The 19173-nt window shown below is 34.4% G+C and overlaps 1 pseudogene; it reads left to right on the forward strand.

The window, feature by feature from the left end:
• The first annotated feature begins 13174 nt into the window (after positions 1–13174).
• Positions 13175–14278, forward strand: LOC115511541 (annotated as a pseudogene).
• The last annotated feature ends 4895 nt before the right edge of the window (positions 14279–19173 follow it).

Here is a 19173-nt window from a genome sequence, read left to right on the forward strand (position 1 = left end):
GTTTTCACAGAAGATCAGTAAAAGCTGCAAGAAATATAGAGCAATAGCTGAGAGTGGTGTGAAATGCCTTATTTTTGATCACATCTCAAGCTGAGAGTCTGATCGAAAGAGGGGAAATTGTAAACAAAGAGACAATGGGCCCAAAATGGAGTCATTTGTGCTAAGCCCAACATCAGCAAACCAAGACTTAATACCTAGTCTGAGTTTCAGCCTCTCCCAGGATTGCAACCCTTAAAAGTTGACCTAGAATTACCACCTCAACACTAGTGATGATATCCACCTGATACACCCTTTCAATCCTCAAAAAGAAGGTGCTCAAAACAATACATTATTTTCCTCGTCCCCTCTCTGCTTTTAAAAGCCTTCCATTTTGTGCAACTCTTTCTATTTGTTAGACGACATTCATGAATTGTTGAATAAAGCCAGTTCGATATTCAAATGAACTGAGTTATAAAGGAAAAAAATCAGATTGCATTAATTTTCAACACTAAACTCATGTGCCAGAAAACCATGTGATTCATTTAAGAATCTAAAGGAAACAACTCTGATCAAAAGATATACCATCTAAATTGAACTTCTAGTGTGAAGACCATCTACAAACTTTAAGAATATGACAGAACTCAGGGAGTATTGTTCCCATAAGTCCTTCCTGAGGAAATTAACTAGAAAATTATTTTTAGAAAACAAAAACAATTAAGGACATCACCTTAAACTGGTGATAAACATTGGATATATATTTATTTGTAAGAAGTGATAATCATAAGGAACACCGATAAAGCACGTGTAATTTAAATGGTCTGACATTTTAGATAAATAACACAATTAATAAATCCATAAATTAATAATAATCTAATAATAATTAATACTAATTATGATATTAATTATTAATAATAATTTAATAATAATCTCACAATTCATAAAATTGAGAGAGCATGTGGAAAGTAGAATCATTTAACTAACTGCCTTATAAGTATATACTAGGAGTAAGAGACATTACTTCAAATTGGATTTAGAGGTAAAGGGGATGAGGAAGAAAAAGTTTTGAGTGAAATTCAATATTGGTCATAGAGGGGAATAATGGACAGAATCGAAAAAAAGTGAGAAGACCGAGAATACTCTAAAAAAACATTCCTATAAAAGTAACCATTAATCTAAAACTACAAATCTTTATAAATCTCCAAATATATGTTGAGAGAATAAATGATAACAAATTTATATATCTCTATGTAAACAAAGCTTTCAAAATGTAAGAAACTAGAGGATAAATATATCAATTGTAGCAACAATTAAATGGGCTTTTATCACCAGTAGGAAAAAAAAAAAAAAACACCTTCTTACTGGCTAAAAATTATACCCAAAAAATAAACTAACCTTAAGAAGTTATAAAAATAAAAAAGATGCACAGATATGTCCTATTCAAATGCAACTGAAAGAAAGTGCAGTGGGGCGCCTGGGTGGCTCAGTGGGTTAAGCGGCCCACTTGGCTCAGGTCATGATCTCGCTGTCCGTGAGTTCAAGCCCCGCGTCTGGCTCTGTGCTGACCGCTCAGAGCCTGGAGCCTGTTTCAGATTCTGTGTCTCCCTTTCTCTGACCTTCTCCCTGACCCTCTCCCGTTCATGCTCTGTCTCTCTCTGTCTCAAAAATAAATAAACGTTTAAAAAAAAAAAAAAAAGAAAGAAAGTGCAGGTTAAATCTTGATATTTGAAAAGAAAATCTTAGACCAAAGAGAGTATAAAATGATGAAATTATAATTTTCTAAATTTAAGAAATATTTCTCTGTGAAACTATAATGGTCATGAATTTTTATGTAAGCAACACAATGAGTTTCACTAAACGGCAACTACAGCAGGTACAAGGAGAAATAGACAAAAACAATTAATAAAGGTAAAATTTAACACATCTCTCTTGGCCCAAAGAGATCAAATACACAAAAATTTCGAAACCATATTGAAGTACTGAATATTTGTTATCAATAATTTAGCCTTTATATATTGTAATTTTAACTCAGATAAAGATACTAACTTCTCTTAAATGCACAGAAAGTGTTCATGAAAACTGACCATTTTTTATGTCACAAATGAAATCTTAAATACATTCTAAAAAATAGAAATAAGGAATGCCTGGATGACTCAGTTGGTTGAGCATCTGACTCTTGAATTCAACTCAGGTCATGATCCCAGGGTAGTGGGATCAAGCCCTGCATCAGACTCCATGTTGAGTGTGGAACCTGCTTAAGATTCTCTCTCTCTCCCTCTGCCCCTCTGCCCTGCTTGTACTTGTGAGTGCTCTCTCTCTCTCTCTCTCTCTCTCAAATAAAAAAAAGTTTAAAAGTAAAAACATAGAAATAAGACGAAGAGAATTATCTGTACTCTTTTCAATAAAGCTAGTAATTTATAACAAAATAGAAAAAGAAAAAAAAATTCTTCTACTTAGAAATTAAACATGCAGTGTTAAACAACTGTTGGATGAAACTGGAAATTGTAACACTTCTCAAAACATAAACGAGACCTATCAGAATCTGAGATATAGCTAAAGGAATTTGATAGAGTGAAATATATACATTATATATCTACATCAATAGCAATTAGAAAAAATAATATCAAATAATTAAACACTAAACTTTTAAATAGTTATTTAAAAGCCAACAATAAATTAAGCCAAAAGAAAATAGAACTTGAGAGAGTTGTCACCCAAATTAAAGTGTTCCTCAACACTGTTTTAGGATATTCATACAAAAGCTGTGAGTAAATAGAGTTCCTAACCTTTTTCACATGATTTGGATAAAAGTCACTTTGGGAATGCAGGTTGTTTAATCCCCAAAGCTGTAGTGTTGAGGTCACAATTATTAATGCAATATGCCCACAATTTGACTGTATAGATATAAATCTTTAATATTGCAATTTTAAGATTGGTCAACGGACATAGTATTCCACAAAATAAATCCCACTTTCCAGAATAATTTCCTCATATTAATAATTCTCAATATATTTACAGTATATTTCAGGAGAGCGTTTTTTTCCAGAACCTATTGAATTTTTTTTTCCATGCATCCACATTCATAAGAACATTTTGATAGATATGATGGTTTCTGTTTGATCAATATTAATTTAAAGCTGCTGGATATCCTTGGAGAGCTAATCAAGAAGGTAAAAATTTTTCCACATTAATGTTGTCAAGTGACAGTAGATTTAAGAGGTAATGAACATTATTTACTTAAAAAGAAAATGTTTTCCCTTATGCAATTACTGTTAGAGGAATCATTAGCCACAACAAAAGCTCTATGAATCAGTTAAACATATGTCTCATTCCATAATTTATACCTCTCCCTAACAGTCTGTGATCCCTTGGGTCAAGATTACTTTAGAAATACAAAGAGAACCCTAAATCTAAATAATTTCTATTATAAGATGAACATGTAAATTATCTGCTAAATTACTTGTACTTAATTAGTAATTTTGCATAATGACATACATTCTCTTTGGGTCTCTTCAGGCTCTGACAGATAACACTTTACAAATGTTACTTAAGTTCCAATTACAGCACAAACCTTGTAGAAATGTACTATTAATCTAAATATGCAAACGTGAGCAATCCTGGTATTCCTTCGGCAAACTATAATTCAACATTTCTGCTAAAGGGTACCTTGGCTCATTCTGAATGCTGTTTCCTATGTTGTTTCTTACATGAGAGACTAAAACTGTCAATTTTTTAAAGTTTCTGAGTGGAAAACACATTGTACCCTTATGAGAATAAACTCATTTGACTTTCAGTTTAGAAATTCAAATTATAAAAATTATTTTTTTATGTGAAAGCTATCTTTTTTTTGGTGGCCAAAATTAAAATAACCACGTAACACATTGCTACTACTAATCACACTGCAGGGTTCAGCTTGAATTGTTCTAATCTTGTAATTACTTTGTGTCTTCAGCTATTACATAGAATTCACTTAGAAGGACAATATATTTATTGAAATAAAATGCTCAAAGAGAAGTTATTTATTTATTTATCAGGTATTTATTGAGCACCTACAAGGTGTCCTTCTCAGACTTAGAGGTGCTGGCTCAATGGGGAAGGCAGACAAAGTATCTGCTCGTAAGTAGTTCATATTTAGAGAGAGCGTGGGCAATGCGTGTGTGTTGTGGATGTGTCTGGATGTGTGTGGAGGAGGGAGAGAAATAGATAACGTTCAACATTTTGGAAAATCATTTCACCATGGCAGGACCGCTTGTGGTATATGAGTTGTCAATACAGCCCCATGCACTGATGTACAACAAAGGTGATTTTAGATCTTATTTTAAAATATTTTATATAGAGAGAAAAATGTCTACATTATTTGGTTGAGTTTTCATTCTTGGGTTTTATCACCGCATCCCAAAATGAACATCATGGTTCTATTTAATCGACCAGCATATTTTTCCCAATTCAGCAACAAAAATATTGAGAATACATGCAGATTTTAATAAAGAAACACAATAACCAAAAAATTCTAAAATATAAATACATTTCAAAAAGTGTTATTCAGTCAATAGAATGTTTAAAAAAGTCTTAAATCCATTACTGTCAAGGTTTCTTTTCTTTCCTATAAAAAGCAAAAATAATACAAAGTATGGTCAAGTATACAGTATTAGAGAAAAATTAATACTGTTAGTTGTATGTGAAGGTATCTGTACTATGATGAAAGATAGTTCAAATGTGATACAATTTATTCCTTTTTATTGAACAAAGATACTGTTTTTAGATGATTCAATAAGCAGGTATACAAAAGTGAAGTATATAATAAATTAAGCTACCATACGCACAGTTCAAAAAGAATTTTAAAGTAACACAGGAGATGTCATTTGGAATAACATACTATAATATGCAGAGCTTGTCAATATTTGAAACCTTTAAAATTAGTTTACAGGAAAAAATACTCCCTTTTCCAATGACATAACTTGTACAACAGATGGAAGAACACTAATGGGTTAGTAGGTAACATAGGTTTACGGCCAACTTAAATAAGAAACACCAGGTGTTTTAGCAAATTATTGCATTATTCATCCACAGTATTTAGTTGCCAAGAACTTTGAAAAGGACTTCAAAAAATCAATGAAGTTACTGGGATAGTAATGTATAAGGTATAGCAATAATGTAAATCATTTCTGGAATCAGAGATTATTTGGTAGATTTTTATTGTACACATTGAAGTATGATTCTTCAAAGAATCTTTTCTAAATACTTTTTACTATTTTGTTGTATTTTTTGATGAAAGATTAAAAATTGCAATTAAAGTACAGCAAATGTTATTATCAATTTTTCAGATACATTTACAAACTGAAAAGAGGTTCTTCAGCCACATGGAATTGAGGCATATCTCACTCATTGATGTATATCTCACTCAAATGTAGAGAATGATCAAGGAATTACTAAAAACAACACAATACAAAAATAACTTCCTGAGAATTTTTTCAAAAGTTTTTAGTTAAAATTCGATTAGTTAACATACAGTGTAACATTAATTTCAGATAGTGAGAATTCCATACAACACCCCGTGCTCATCACAGCAAGTGCACCCTTTAATCCCCATCACCTATTTCACCCATCCCCTCACCCACCTCCCCTCTGGTAATCATCAGTTTATCCTATTTGTGACAATTTTTAAAATTTCCCATATTGGGTGAAATTTTACGAGGATGGATTTAAATGAAATGATTTGGAAACATCTTGCTGTAACTTGGTTGCTTTTAAAAACATAATATTCTAGGGGCATCTGGGTGGCTCAGTGGGTTGGACGCCCAACGTTGGCTCAGGTCATGATCTCACAGTTGGTGGGTTCAAGCCCCACGTGAGGCTCTGTGCTGATAGTTCAAAACCTGGAGCCTGCTTCAGGTTCTGTGTCTCCCTCTCTTTCTGCCGCTCATGCTCTGTGTCTCTGTCTATCTCAAAAAAGGAATAAATATTTAAAAAAAATCAAAAACATAATAATTCTAAGTCAGCATGAACTTAGAATATCTTACTGAGTAATTAACATTGCAGACTCTAGTACTTAACAAAAATACTTCTGAATACTATAGCATGACTAAGAGGTGAAAAGAAAAAAAAAATAATTAAAAATAGTGAACCAAAAAGCTATAGGAAAGTTGTGAGGCACACTGGTATATATAAATTACATACATATTTGCAGCTACATATTGTTTGAAAATAACTTTATTTTGATAGTTTAGTTATTATAACAAAACCAATTGCAAATACAGAGCAGGATATTTGAGATGATTTTTAAGAGAATTATTTTTAAAGAAAATTTTAACAATATTAAATTAGCAGACACTAACGAAAAGTAATGATGATATTGATACTCATAATAGAGCTTGTTTAAAATATTATCAGCTTATGTTTATTTTTGTACAAAAATAATAAATCTATGTTATAAAACATAGCATAACATGTTATTGAAATTGTTTATTTTTATTTTTATTTTTTTGGTTTTTAAATACAATCACAACTTTCTTATAGCTTTTGGGTATTAGAACTGAAAAATATAAACTCAAGTCCTGGATCTGCCATCTTCTATTTGATTTAATGTCTGAAAGTTCTATTAACTTTTAAGAGTTTTTATCTTTTTTAAAATTCTTTTAATGTTTTATTTATTTTTGAGAGAGAGAGAGAAAGAGCAAGCGAGCAAGCAGGTGAGGGGCAGAGAGAGAAGCAGTCACAGAATCCAGAGCAGGCTCCATGCTCTGAGTTACCAGCACAGGAGCCCGATGTGGGGCTCAAACTCACAAACTGTGAGATCATGATCTGAGCCAAAAGTCGGACACTTAACCGACTGAGCCACCCAGGCACCCCGAGTTTTTATCTTTTTTAATAACATGATACTATTGTTTCTAGATCCAAGAGTTGCTGTTAGAATTAGAGAATGTCAAGAAAAAGTGCTTTGAGTAGCTAAGTATTCAGGAAATTTAAAATATAATTTTTATTATTAATTTGAGAAGATATAAGTATTAGGATGTTGATAGATATACATTATTTTCATTAGAAAGTACACTCTAGGGGCGCCTGGGTGGCACAGTCGGTTAGGCGTCCGACTTCAGCCAGGTCACGATCTCGCGGTCGGTGAGTTCGAGCCCCGCGTCAGGCTCTGGGCTGATGGCTCAGAGCCTGGAGCCTGCTTCCGATTCTGTGTCTCCCTCTCTCTCTGCCCCTCCCCCGTTCATGCTCTGTCTCTCTCTGTCCCAAAAGTAAATAAACGTTGAAAAAAAAGAAAGTACACTCTAGAATATGCTCTTATTATATAATGAAATGTAATAAACAATATTTTACTGAAGAAAACATTTTCATCACCTTACCTAAATCAAAAATGTAAATATGTGAGAAACTAATCATAATCACACCTATTAGAATTACACTAAAAAAAAATAAAAGGTGTGAAAGGACAAAAATATTAACTAACATTTTTGTGCTATTCATTTTGCAATTATATGTGCATCCAATCATCACATTGTATGCCTTAAATTTACATGTTATATAGCAATATCTCAATGATGCTGGAAAAAAAATAGGGAATGGTTAGATGTATGGTATATCTGTATTAGCAATTTTAGAAATGTGAAAAAAAAAAAAAAGACAAAGGCGGAGATTTTAGTGATGTGTCCTAATCAAGAAATGCCTAGGGCTACTGAGAAGCTGGAAGAGGCAAAGCAGGGATCATACTTCAGAACCTCCTTCAGAGGGAGCATAGCCCTGCTGATAGCTTGATTTTGGACTTCTGGCCTCAAGAACCTAGAAGAGAAAAAATTTCTGTGTTTTAAGCCAAAAAACAAAAACAAGAAAACAAACAAACAAAACACTAACATATCTTAGTGGTGCTATTTTACATTTCTGACCTTCACTTGCCTCTGGAATACAGGCACTTACGTAGTACATTACTAATTCGATGCTTCTTTATTAGATTTGGATGCAGAAATGAACAACACAGGGTCACATCTGTACACTTAGCAAGTAGACAAGGACTCATGTCATTCTAGGACTGTTGTGTAGCACATCTGTGATGTAACTAGTCCTGAGAGTCATACATTTAGAAGGATAGGTGACATGTGGTTTTATTTGAGTTGATGAACTCCGGCACCACGGTTAGTTTTCTCCTAAATACAATGAACCTGCTTTATTCCCGGTTGTACAGTAGGCAAGCATGACTGTATAAGGCACTCCTGCGATGCCTAATTTTTTTTAAAGAATGATTTTCTGCCTAGATGGGCTACATGCAGTCTGTAATAATAATTTGCAGATACCTAGACTCATTTCTCCATTTCTTGATTTACCTAATTAGGTGGTGACCATTGGCATGCTGCTATTAGAGAATGGTTATCACATTTATACAATCACTCAACTTATATTCTATTTCCTCTTACAAATATCTCAGAAAGGTTTTGTTCTTCATTGATTAGGTTTACATTTTAAATTGTAGAACTTTCCTCTTCACTCCACATATTCTCCACATAAATTCTATACATAGTATAGAATTATCTAACCTAAGTTTCTTTCCATATAATCTCACTCTCCATAAATATCCCAATTTCTAATAGTCATATCATTATTTTTTAGTTGTTGGAATTTAGAACATTTACATTCTATTCTAGCCTGAATGTGAAAATACTGTTAACGGTCTGCAGGAAGATTCTGAAGTTTAAGATCCAAAACCACAGATTTACAATATTATGACTTATTAATTAATGGAAGTTACAGAAACAAGTATTGTGAATGGACTTGCAAAGAGAAGAAAACTTTTGAAACCAGATTTGTACCACATAACAAAGTAATATTTCAAGCATATGAACAAAAGTGTTTGTTTTGTTTTATTATCTCTCTTGCTAAAATGTATTTTATTTCAATTTGATTCATATTCAAATTGTACCTTTTCAGGACATTTTTTTTTTGCATAGAGTTCATATCTTCACTTTTTCTTGAGTTTTTAAAAATAAAACTTTCTAAATTATTTTCCTAGGCCTAGATGCAGAGGAACTAAATACTCTAAAACTTTCCATGTCTGAAATATTTTTTTTAATTTTTTTAAAATGTTTATTTTTGAGACAGAGAGAGACAGAGCATGAATTGGGGAGGGTCAGAGGGAGGGAGACACAGAATCTGAAACAGGCTCCAGGCTCTGAGCTATGAGCACAGAGCCCAACATGGGGCTCGAACTCACAAACCATGAGATTATGACCTAAGCTGAAGTTGGACACTTAACCAACTGAGCCACCCAGGTGCCCCTGAAATAATTTTTATGTCTCATATTTTTAATGCTTTAAGCATTTTTAAAATTCTGTATCCAAAATATGCCCCCTCAATAATTTTGTATTATTATCCCAGTGTCATATCGTATTCATAGGTCCTGATTAGATTCTATATTAATTCAATTCTCATTCTTAAAAAAATAATTATTCTTTATTCCTTATTACTTCAGTAACCTTTTTTGATCCTTAGTTTTATCAGCTTATTCAGACATGTCTTCATATGAACACCATTCATTCTTCTATTACTCACTTGTGCCTTTCAAATTGAAGATTCTTGATGTTTTCCTGCATTTGGAAATTCTTCTCTGAGGTTTTTCCTTTCCCTCTTCAAATATCTGTTTGGTAATCTAAACCTCTTTTTACATGAAAATTGGAATCCCTAAATCCATCTTGAGTGTCTCAGACTTTTTTTTCTATTTACATATCTATTTAGGGAATGTTCTTAACTTCTTCTTCCAGTCCTTCCATTTTCCCTTAAGAATTGCTCATATTCTTTCTTATTTGCTTATTGTTAAAATATTAACATGTATTTGAATACAAGTTAATTTAAAAAGTTAACTCCTTAATCCCTAATATTGCCAATTCAGTTGTTCCTACTAATGATCTCACCTATAATATAACAAGGATTACATGAGGAAACTGTGTAAATTGTCATCCACTTGTCAATGTTTAGGAACTTATTTTCAGGAAGGTCAAGCTACACAAAGAGCACTTAAAAATCTATAATCTATTTTAGTGACCTAAGGATTTTGTAAACTTTTATATAGAATCTGCCTCCCTCCAAAGAATATATCATTTCCTCAAACCTTTACAACTCATTTAGTACCAAACACAGAAAAGGCACATTAATCTAGTCAAGTAAATGAAAAGGTGAATGAGTGAATGAATGAATATAAAGAGTATAAATCATCTTTATATAACCTATATTTGAGCAATTATGTGCCTCATTTTCTTTATTCCTCACTTACTGAAGATTTTTGGGAAATAAACTTCTATATCAAGTTAGTGGCATATGAAGTACAACACTCAGGGAGTTAATATAACAAATGTGCTGTCCCATTAACCATATAAATTACTAGTGGAATGTAACATGGAATAGCCACTTTGACAGTTTGGCAGTTTCTTACACAACATACACTTAGCATTTTACTTAGCTAGGCCATTTCTAGGCATTTACCCCCAATAAATGAAAACATTCAAGAAGATCTGCAAATTAGAGGAATTTTTTTTTTTTTAAATACCACATATCCTATCAGGTAAATTTTCCAAGGTGTACTATTTTTGAAATTTCTTGCTATTTTGTCAAAATTATGCTCTGTGTTTAATATTTGGCATCAACTTGATAATGTTGAGTTCAATTCTTTAGCTATTGAATAGGAGAAACATAAAATGAACAAAGGGGGAAAAGGCATATCACAATAAGACTGCTCTAAATAAAGGACAAAGAGAAAATCTCAAAAACACTCAAAGAAGAAAGGAAAGCATGGTAACTTCAGAAGTGCAACAATATGACTTACAACTAAATTTCTAGCAAAAACAATGAAGCCAGAAAACAAAGTAGTGGCATGTTTAATGTGCTGAAAAAAAAAAAAAAGAAAAATAGTGAACAACCTAATACTGTCTAGCCAGTGAAAATAACACTTAAAATAAAAAGAAATATGAAGTAAAGATTATTTTAGTCAAATAAAAAAGGTAATTTATCAACAACAAATCTTCAATGCAAGAAATATTAAAATAAGATATTCACAAAGAAGGAATGTGGGTATACATTATATATAAAGAGAAAACAGATAAATATAAATTAATATTAATAGTACAAAGCATTTAGTATTTGTAGTGTTATGTATATGCAGAATTAAATATCATGCAAATGAGTTTTAAAAGGTAAGAAAGTAGTAAATGGGTTGAAATAATCTTAAGCTTCTTGATCTACCTGGGTACTGATAAATTACTGGCATGCATCAATGCCTCATTTGTCTAAAATGCATGTTAAATACTAGATTAACAGCTAACCTATTGGTCTAACAAGTAAATAGAGGGAAAATGATGAAATAATAAAAATAATAAACATTTTATTGATCCAAGAGAAGCGAAAGTAGAGAAGAAACAAAACCTCAGGTAGGCCAAAAATAATAAAATATTATAGACATAAATTAAAGTAAGTAATAACTGCATTCAAAGTAAAAGAAATAAATATTTTAATTAAAACTGACAATGTCAGACTGGGTAAAACCAAAAAAAAAAAAATTCAGCATCTATTGTTTATGAGACACATCTCTTCCATAAAAAACATTCATAGAGTTTAAGTGCAAAAAGGATGGGGAAAAAGATAAAGTTTGTTTATCTGTATTAATATTGCACAAAATATTAAGGCCATTTTTTCCCAGGGCACCTGGGTGGCTCAGTCAGTTAAGCATCTGCCTCTTGATTTCAACTCATGGTTTGTAAGTTGAGTCCTGTCAGTGCAGAACCCCCTTAAGATTCCCTGACTCCCTCTCTCTGCCCTTCCCCTGCTCCTGCGTTTCTATCTCTCTAAATAAATAAATAAACATTAAAAAAAACATAATTTTCCCTTTTTTATTACAAGAATTAACTGTTAATAATGGAACCTATTATATATAAGATTAAAAACAAAATCCATAATAAAATAATAATAATATTCAGTTGATAATAACATTTTTAATAAAACTGAAAAGGTGTTCTGACTACAGGGTGAAGACATATAAATGGCCAAAAAATTGATGGTGATAATGATTCCTTAATTGTCGGTATTGATCTTACATAGGCAACATTTCCTAAAACTGAAATGTTAATATAAATGATTATCTCCAAAAGTCATGAAAAATTGAAAAAAAAAATTAAATTGACAATTAAGTTTTAAATTCAATAATGGGAATTTGCCATGACTTATTTTCTTTTTTAAGTGTTTTTTTTTTTTTTTTTTTTTTTTTTATCTTGAGAGAGTGTACCCATACATGCAAGTGGAGTAGGGGCAGAGAGAAGAAGAAAGAATCCCAAACAGCCTCTATGCTGACAGTCCTACAAACCACAAAATCATGACTTGAGCTGAAACCGGAAGCTTAATCAACTGGGAATTTACCAAGTGTTTTATTATACTATCATAAGCTTTAATTATCTTATTTTTTTATATTATTCTGTTCTCCAAGTTTCCCTTTGCTTATTTTAAAGTCAAAGGGTTTTTTTGTTATTGTTAATTTTATTTATTTATTTATTTTAGAGAGAGTGAGAGTGGAGGAGAGGGGCAGTGAGAGGAGACAGAGAGAGAGAGGGAGATATATATATATATATATATAGAGAGAGAGAGAGAGAGAGAGAGAGAGATCTTAAGCAGACTCCATGCTCAGTGCAGAGCCAGATCCCAGGACAAACCTGGGATCATGACCTGAACCAAAATCAAGAGTCAGACACTCAACCAATTGAGCCACTTAGACCCCCAAACTCAAAGTATTTTAAGTTTGGTTGGAAAATAGTAAATTTTGGATTTGATTCTAGAAATACATGGTAACATTTATATTGTTGAAGTATCCCCACTATTAATTGCATTCCCTTTATTATTAGTTCATAAAATACATATTTGGCAAAGTATTTGAAAAGGTATAATGAAATGCACTATTTAAGTGCAAGTATTCTGACAATTCTACATGTGTTGACAGAGTAGACAGATATTATTGAGTTATAAAATGGCCTTATGTTGTAAGTTTCCATTTAAATATAAGATGATCAGGTCCCTGGGAGAAAGACGGGTCATTGGGGCAGACAGCACAGAGAGGGGCTCAGGGGGAACTTGGTGCACCAGACCTTGCAGCTTAATAGTCACCCTTGATGTCTACAGCTCCCTTTTTCCTTTTCCCCTGATGATGAGATCCAGCAGCCAGAAGTTAACCATGTCTATTCAATTCAAGATCTATGCCAGAGAGATCTTTCACCCTCATGGGAATCCCACCATTCAAGTTGATCTCTGTACCTGAAAAGTGACTCAACTGGTGTTTATGAGGCCCTAGAACTCCTTGACAATGATGTAAACATGCTAGAAGGGGAAAGGCGTCTCAAAGGCTGTTGAGCACATCAACAAAACTATTGCACCTACTCAGCTTAGCAAGAACCTGAACAAGAGAAGACTGAGTGTTGATACAGACAGATGGAATAGACGGAGGGGTGTCTCTGTCTATCTTCAAACCTGGAGCTGTTGAGAATGGGGAATGGGGTGCCCCTGTAGCTCCACATTGTTGACTTGGCTCGCAAGTTTAAAGTCATTGGTATGATCAACAGTGCTGGCAAAGAGCTGGCCACACAGGAGTTAAGATCCTCCCATTTGGTGCAGTAAATGTCAAGAAAACCATGTGTATCAGATGGAGGTTCACCACAACCTCAAGAATGTCATCAAGAAGAAATATGGGAAAGATTCCACCAAATGTAGGTGATGGAAGCATGCTTACTCCTAACATCCTAGAAAAGAAAGAAGCCCTGCAGCTGCTGAAGAATGAAATCGAGATAGCCACTTACACCAATAAGGTCACTATTGGCATGGATGTTGCTGCTTTGGAGTTCTTCAGAGCAAGGAAAGTGAGATCTGGACTTCAAGTTGCCTGATGACTCCAGTAGGTACATCACATCTGACAAGCTGAACCAACCTGTACAAGTTCTTCATCAAGGAAACCTTGCAACTGCCTCCTGCTTAAAGTGAACCACATTGGCTCCATGATCAAGTCATGACCAAGTCTTCAGGCATGACTAAGTCTTTTCAGGCATGTGAGCTGGTCCAGGAAATACATGGGGATTCATGATGGTGTTACATCCCTCTGGGGAGACTGAAGACACCTTCACTGCTGGCATGGTGGGTGGGGATCTGCTCAGGGCAGATCAAGACTGGTATACCTTGCTGATCTGAGCACTTAGCCAAGTACAGCCAGCACCTCAGAAATCAAGAGGAACTGGGCAGTAAGGCTAAGTTTGCTATCAGTAACTTCAGAAACCCTATAGCCAAGTAAACTCTGGGCAGGAAAGCCTCTGAGCCCTTCAGTCACTACTGGGCTGATTAGACCTCTGGAACTCTCTTGGAAACACCAGCTCTGTAATCATATAATTGACCCAAATCACTATTTTTCTGACCTTGCGTCTCATCAAGTATCTGGAGCCATGTGTACCCACAGTGTAATCTCAGAGGTATCCAAATGGCAAAATCCCTAATAGTTTTGTGTGCAAAAGAAAAGAAAGACCTCAGTGACCAATTAAAAGTACTAAGTACTAAAAAAAACACAAAAACTATTAACCATGTTTTGAGATAGAATGATTTGCTTGTGCAATTGTGACATCTGAATTTCTGAAATTTTTTTGTGAGCTCTAATACATGTTACACTATATAGAACCCGATCATACTTCTCCATGATTTTCACAGAAATGTCTGTGTAATCAGAAATAGGTAAAGAATAGGCCTTTGCCAGCATTCTAGAATTCCCTTTAATGTTCCTTCCAATCACAGTCCCTCTATCTTTCTTCAAAATAGACACTATTCTGAATTCTGACACAATACCGTAGTCTTGGTTACTTTGTACTTTAAAAAAAATTTAATATTAATTATTTTTTGGGCTCCTGAATGGCTCAGTCGGTTAAGGGTCTGACTTCGGCTCAGGTCATGATCTCACGGTTAGTGGGTTTGAGCCCCACATCGGGCTCTGTGTTGACAGCTCAGAGCCTGGAACCGGCTTTTGATTCTGTCTCTCCCTCTCTCTGCCCCTCTGCCGCTGACACTCTGTCTCTCTCTGTCTCCCAAAAATAAAGAAACAGTAAAAAAAAAAAAAAAATTAAATATTTTTGAGAGAGACAGAGCTTAAGTGGGGGAGGGGCAGAGAGAGAGGGAAGGAAACAATTAAAAGCAGGCTCCAGGCTCTGAACTGTCAGCATAGAGCCTTATGTGGAGCTCGAACTCACAAACTGTGAGATCATGACCTGAGCCAAAGGCAAACGCTTAACCAAGTGAGCCACCCAAGTGCCGCATTGGCTGCTTTGTACTTTATCTTGGAATCATATAACACCTATTCATTTGGATCTAACCATAGTTATTTGACATGCTGTTTGTGTGATCCATCCTCATTTTTGAGTTATTTCTCTGTAGTTCATGTATTTTCATGGCTTGTGTACTAATCTACAAAAATTTATAGATAAATCCAACTGATCATGAACATTTGGGTTATTTGGAATTTTGACTATTAAGAAGAATATTACAAAGCATCAAAAACATCAACGTAAAACATCAAAAACATTCTTGAATATGAAATCATCATGCATGAGCATGTATTCCTATTGTGATAGGATTTAATTAATTAATTAATTAATTAAACCCTATTGCTAATTCTAGGTTTCTAGGAATGCAAGCGTGGGGAAGTTCTGTACTTTGAGTTGAAAGTTGGAAGATCTATGCACCAAGAGTCAAAATGAACAACAACAACAACAAAAAACCCATGGCCATTAAAGGCACTGTAGCACAGCTTTGAAACATCTCCCATCCCTGAAATTAGCTTCATTGAGTTAATTGTTCAAAATTATCTATAGAATAGTGTCAGTATAAACATTACTGGCTGAACAACTCAGGGGAAAATTAGTCCCACAAATAGGCCTGCAATACATGAGCAAAGATGTAGTACATGTTTACTAATTGTAGCTTTGCTAAAACACCAAATAATAAAACAAAAAACCAAACAAAAAATAGAAAACAACAAAAAATATCCTATCCTTAGTTACCCTTAGTTACATGTAGTCCTAATGAAAAGAAAGACCACAATAGCTAGCTTGGTGAATATGCCTGGGCCCAACAACATGGGCTCCCTCTCAACTGAGCCTGTAATATTGCCGCTGAATGCTGAACGCTCAATCAATAGGCAGTGTAGACTAAGCCTTAGGTATGGCCTCCTCCTTTGAGGAGTTCAGTTAGCCAATGTGTAGACTGTGATCGATTGATTACATTGGATCCTTTCTACTCCTGAATGGCAAATAATTCATCCATTTTGGATTGATATATATCCTGGGTGATCAAGACCTACCTTAAAGCTCTCCTCAGTTCGGCTAAACTTCAGACAGTTTTCTTCCAGACTATCAGCCCCTAACCTTTCTTTTTTCTTTTCTTCTTCTTTTTTTTTATAGCATTTACTTTAGAAAACTTTCAATTATAAATTTTTGTTTTGTCCCTTTGAAATGTATGCAAACTTTCTCCCCAACTCTTTGCAGTTTTATAACTCAGGAAATGTCTGTCTAAGGACCTAAGAACAATCTCTTTGAAATGTAAACATCAAAGGAGATAATTCTCCTATTACCTAGTCGCTGAAGGAGGGTAGGAGCCAAACTTCAATTAGCAGCAATTAGCAAATGTAGAAAGATTGAACACAGAGAAAAACGTTTGCAATCTGAGGAATAACTCAATGTGCTGGACATATACCACTGACGACCCCACCCCTATGGTCCTCTAATACTTTTCTCCTAGATAATCCCAATGCATAAAAACTCTCCAGTCTTTTGTTTTCGTGGACTTGAATTCAGTCCCCTTCCCTATTGTAGTAATCTTAAATAAGGCCTTCCTTGCTTGCTTAACGTTGTCTTGTGCAATTTTTGCTTTGATATGGGTATGGCTGCGTGTTTGTGTTTTCCTTCTCTGTCTGTGGTGCCCTCGCCAGCAAATTTACTCAGGGACAAGTTGACAGATTTATTTTAACAGGATCACGAACAGTCCCTTAGGAAAGCAATCCACAATATGGCAAAGGTGGTATAATAATGAGTACAATGTCCATGGAATCCTTTGAAAATAATACCTGTAATATTCCTGATAGATAGAATATTTTTGCCTTTTCACCATTGTTACCAGTGACACAATTGACTAATTTTTACCTCATTGAGCAACTTTTGGCGTTCTGGATTAGAGGTGTTAGTTCTGAGAGGAGGGACATGTTTACTCAAGAACATATGAAGGATCTCACGAAACTTAAAATTATCGACTTAACTTAGTTACCTTGAGCTCCTCATGCCCATCAAAGAACAATCAAAAAGGGGTACCTGCATGGATGGTTAAACATCCAACTTTTGATTTCGACTCAGGTCATGATCTCAGGCTTGTGAGTTTGAGCCCCATGTCGGGTTCCATGCCCAGCATGGAGCCTACTTAAGACTCTCTCTCTCTCTCTCTCTGTCTCTCTCTCTGTCTCTCTCTCTGTCTCGCTCTCGTTCTCTCCTTCTCCCTCTACTTCTCTCCCTTGTTCTTTCTCTCCCTCTTTCTCAAAAAAAAAAAAAAAAAAGTTACTATACTGGCAGAAATACCTGACCACAATTATCACAAGGGTATGGTGTTGCTATTGTGTAATGGTAGTATATCTGGAGCTAAGGAGATTCCTTGGGGGACCTCTTAGTGCTTTCATTCAGTCAAATCTTAAATGACAATTGCAGGAAACACACTCTGACAAGGACATGGTAACCAAAGGATTGGAACCCTCAGGCATGAAGGTATGATTTATCACACTGTGTCAGTGCTCTTGGCTAGCTAAAGTGCCGACTCGAGCTGAGGGAAATTTAACAGGAGCAGTAGAAGAGGAATATAAAGAAAATCAGCCGTGGCCAGCCTCAGGACCAAGTGTAGCAGTTCGTTATATCATCTTATAATTTGTGGTTGGTTGTTGTTTTTAATTACAACAAACATTTAAGAAGCAATAATATTAAGAGAGTTGGGCATTTAATATAAGGCCTGACTAACGTAAGGTAAAGACAGTGGCTTTTATTGCTGTGCTCTGCCCAGCACTACAAGTAGTTCAGTATATTATGCCTAGTTTCCAGGGCCGATCTCCGCATCCTTGCACCTTAGGACTTTTTCTGGAAGCACAAAAGCCTTTTGTCCATGGACTTTTAGTGCTGGGAGTGTTTTGAGGTTTCAGCACACCCTGAGAGTGGATGGATAAATATATAGTTCCCTTGCCTCTCAAGTGAAATAATTTTGAGGTATGATTTTATTCCACTTTCTGGAGTTTTCTCAGTAGATTAAATTCTATTTGCAGATCACAATAGCAACTGAAATGCACCCTGTAGGACTACCTTCTTTTCGCTATCATTTATTCACATTTCCATCATGACATTTGTACACCAAAATAATTCTTTTACACTCCAATTTATATTTCAATATCTGCTTCTAGGTAAAAAAACTAACAAGCGAAAAACCCTAGCACACGCGCACACACACACACACACACACGCACACACTTATATGATATGGTCTCTGACCACTCACTGCTAAAAGGTGGGGGTAATTTCTAATTCCCCATGATAGGCATAATGGTGGGTAGTGTATAATTTTTAAGATCCTGATTGAATGGTATTCTAGAACAAGTTTAATTTCCTTGTCTGTCTTGAAGTCATGAATACATATAATAAATGTGTCTTTTTATAAATTTATACAAACATAATTTTCTATGTAATAAACAAACTTTCACAGTAATATAAAGGATGCCTTGATTACTTACTTAATCTTAGTTTCCCAGATAAATTTCTCAAATTTCCTTTCTCAAAAACAAATATTAACAAAATAGTTAAGTTCTTGGTAAATTGTGTGGGATCAGAAGTATGTCTTGGAATTAAGGTAAGAGAAATTTAAGTAAATACCATGCGAGATTTGTTGATGAACATTGCCTTTCCTTTAAATTCAAACTAGGAATCATTCTTATGCAAGAATATTTACTAGCTATTATTTCACACATAGTTAAAACCAGAACTGAAGAGTTTTAGATTGGGTCAGCACATGTTAAAAAATATAGAATTATGTACACTGATAATGAAGCAATGGAAATAATATATGAGAAAAAGTCTCCTCAACAAATGGTGTTAGGAAAACTGGACAGTAACATGTAAAAGAATG

Source organism: Lynx canadensis, chromosome B1, assembly GCF_007474595.2.
Source record: "Lynx canadensis isolate LIC74 chromosome B1, mLynCan4.pri.v2, whole genome shotgun sequence".
NCBI classification, from domain to species: domain Eukaryota; kingdom Metazoa; phylum Chordata; class Mammalia; order Carnivora; family Felidae; genus Lynx; species Lynx canadensis.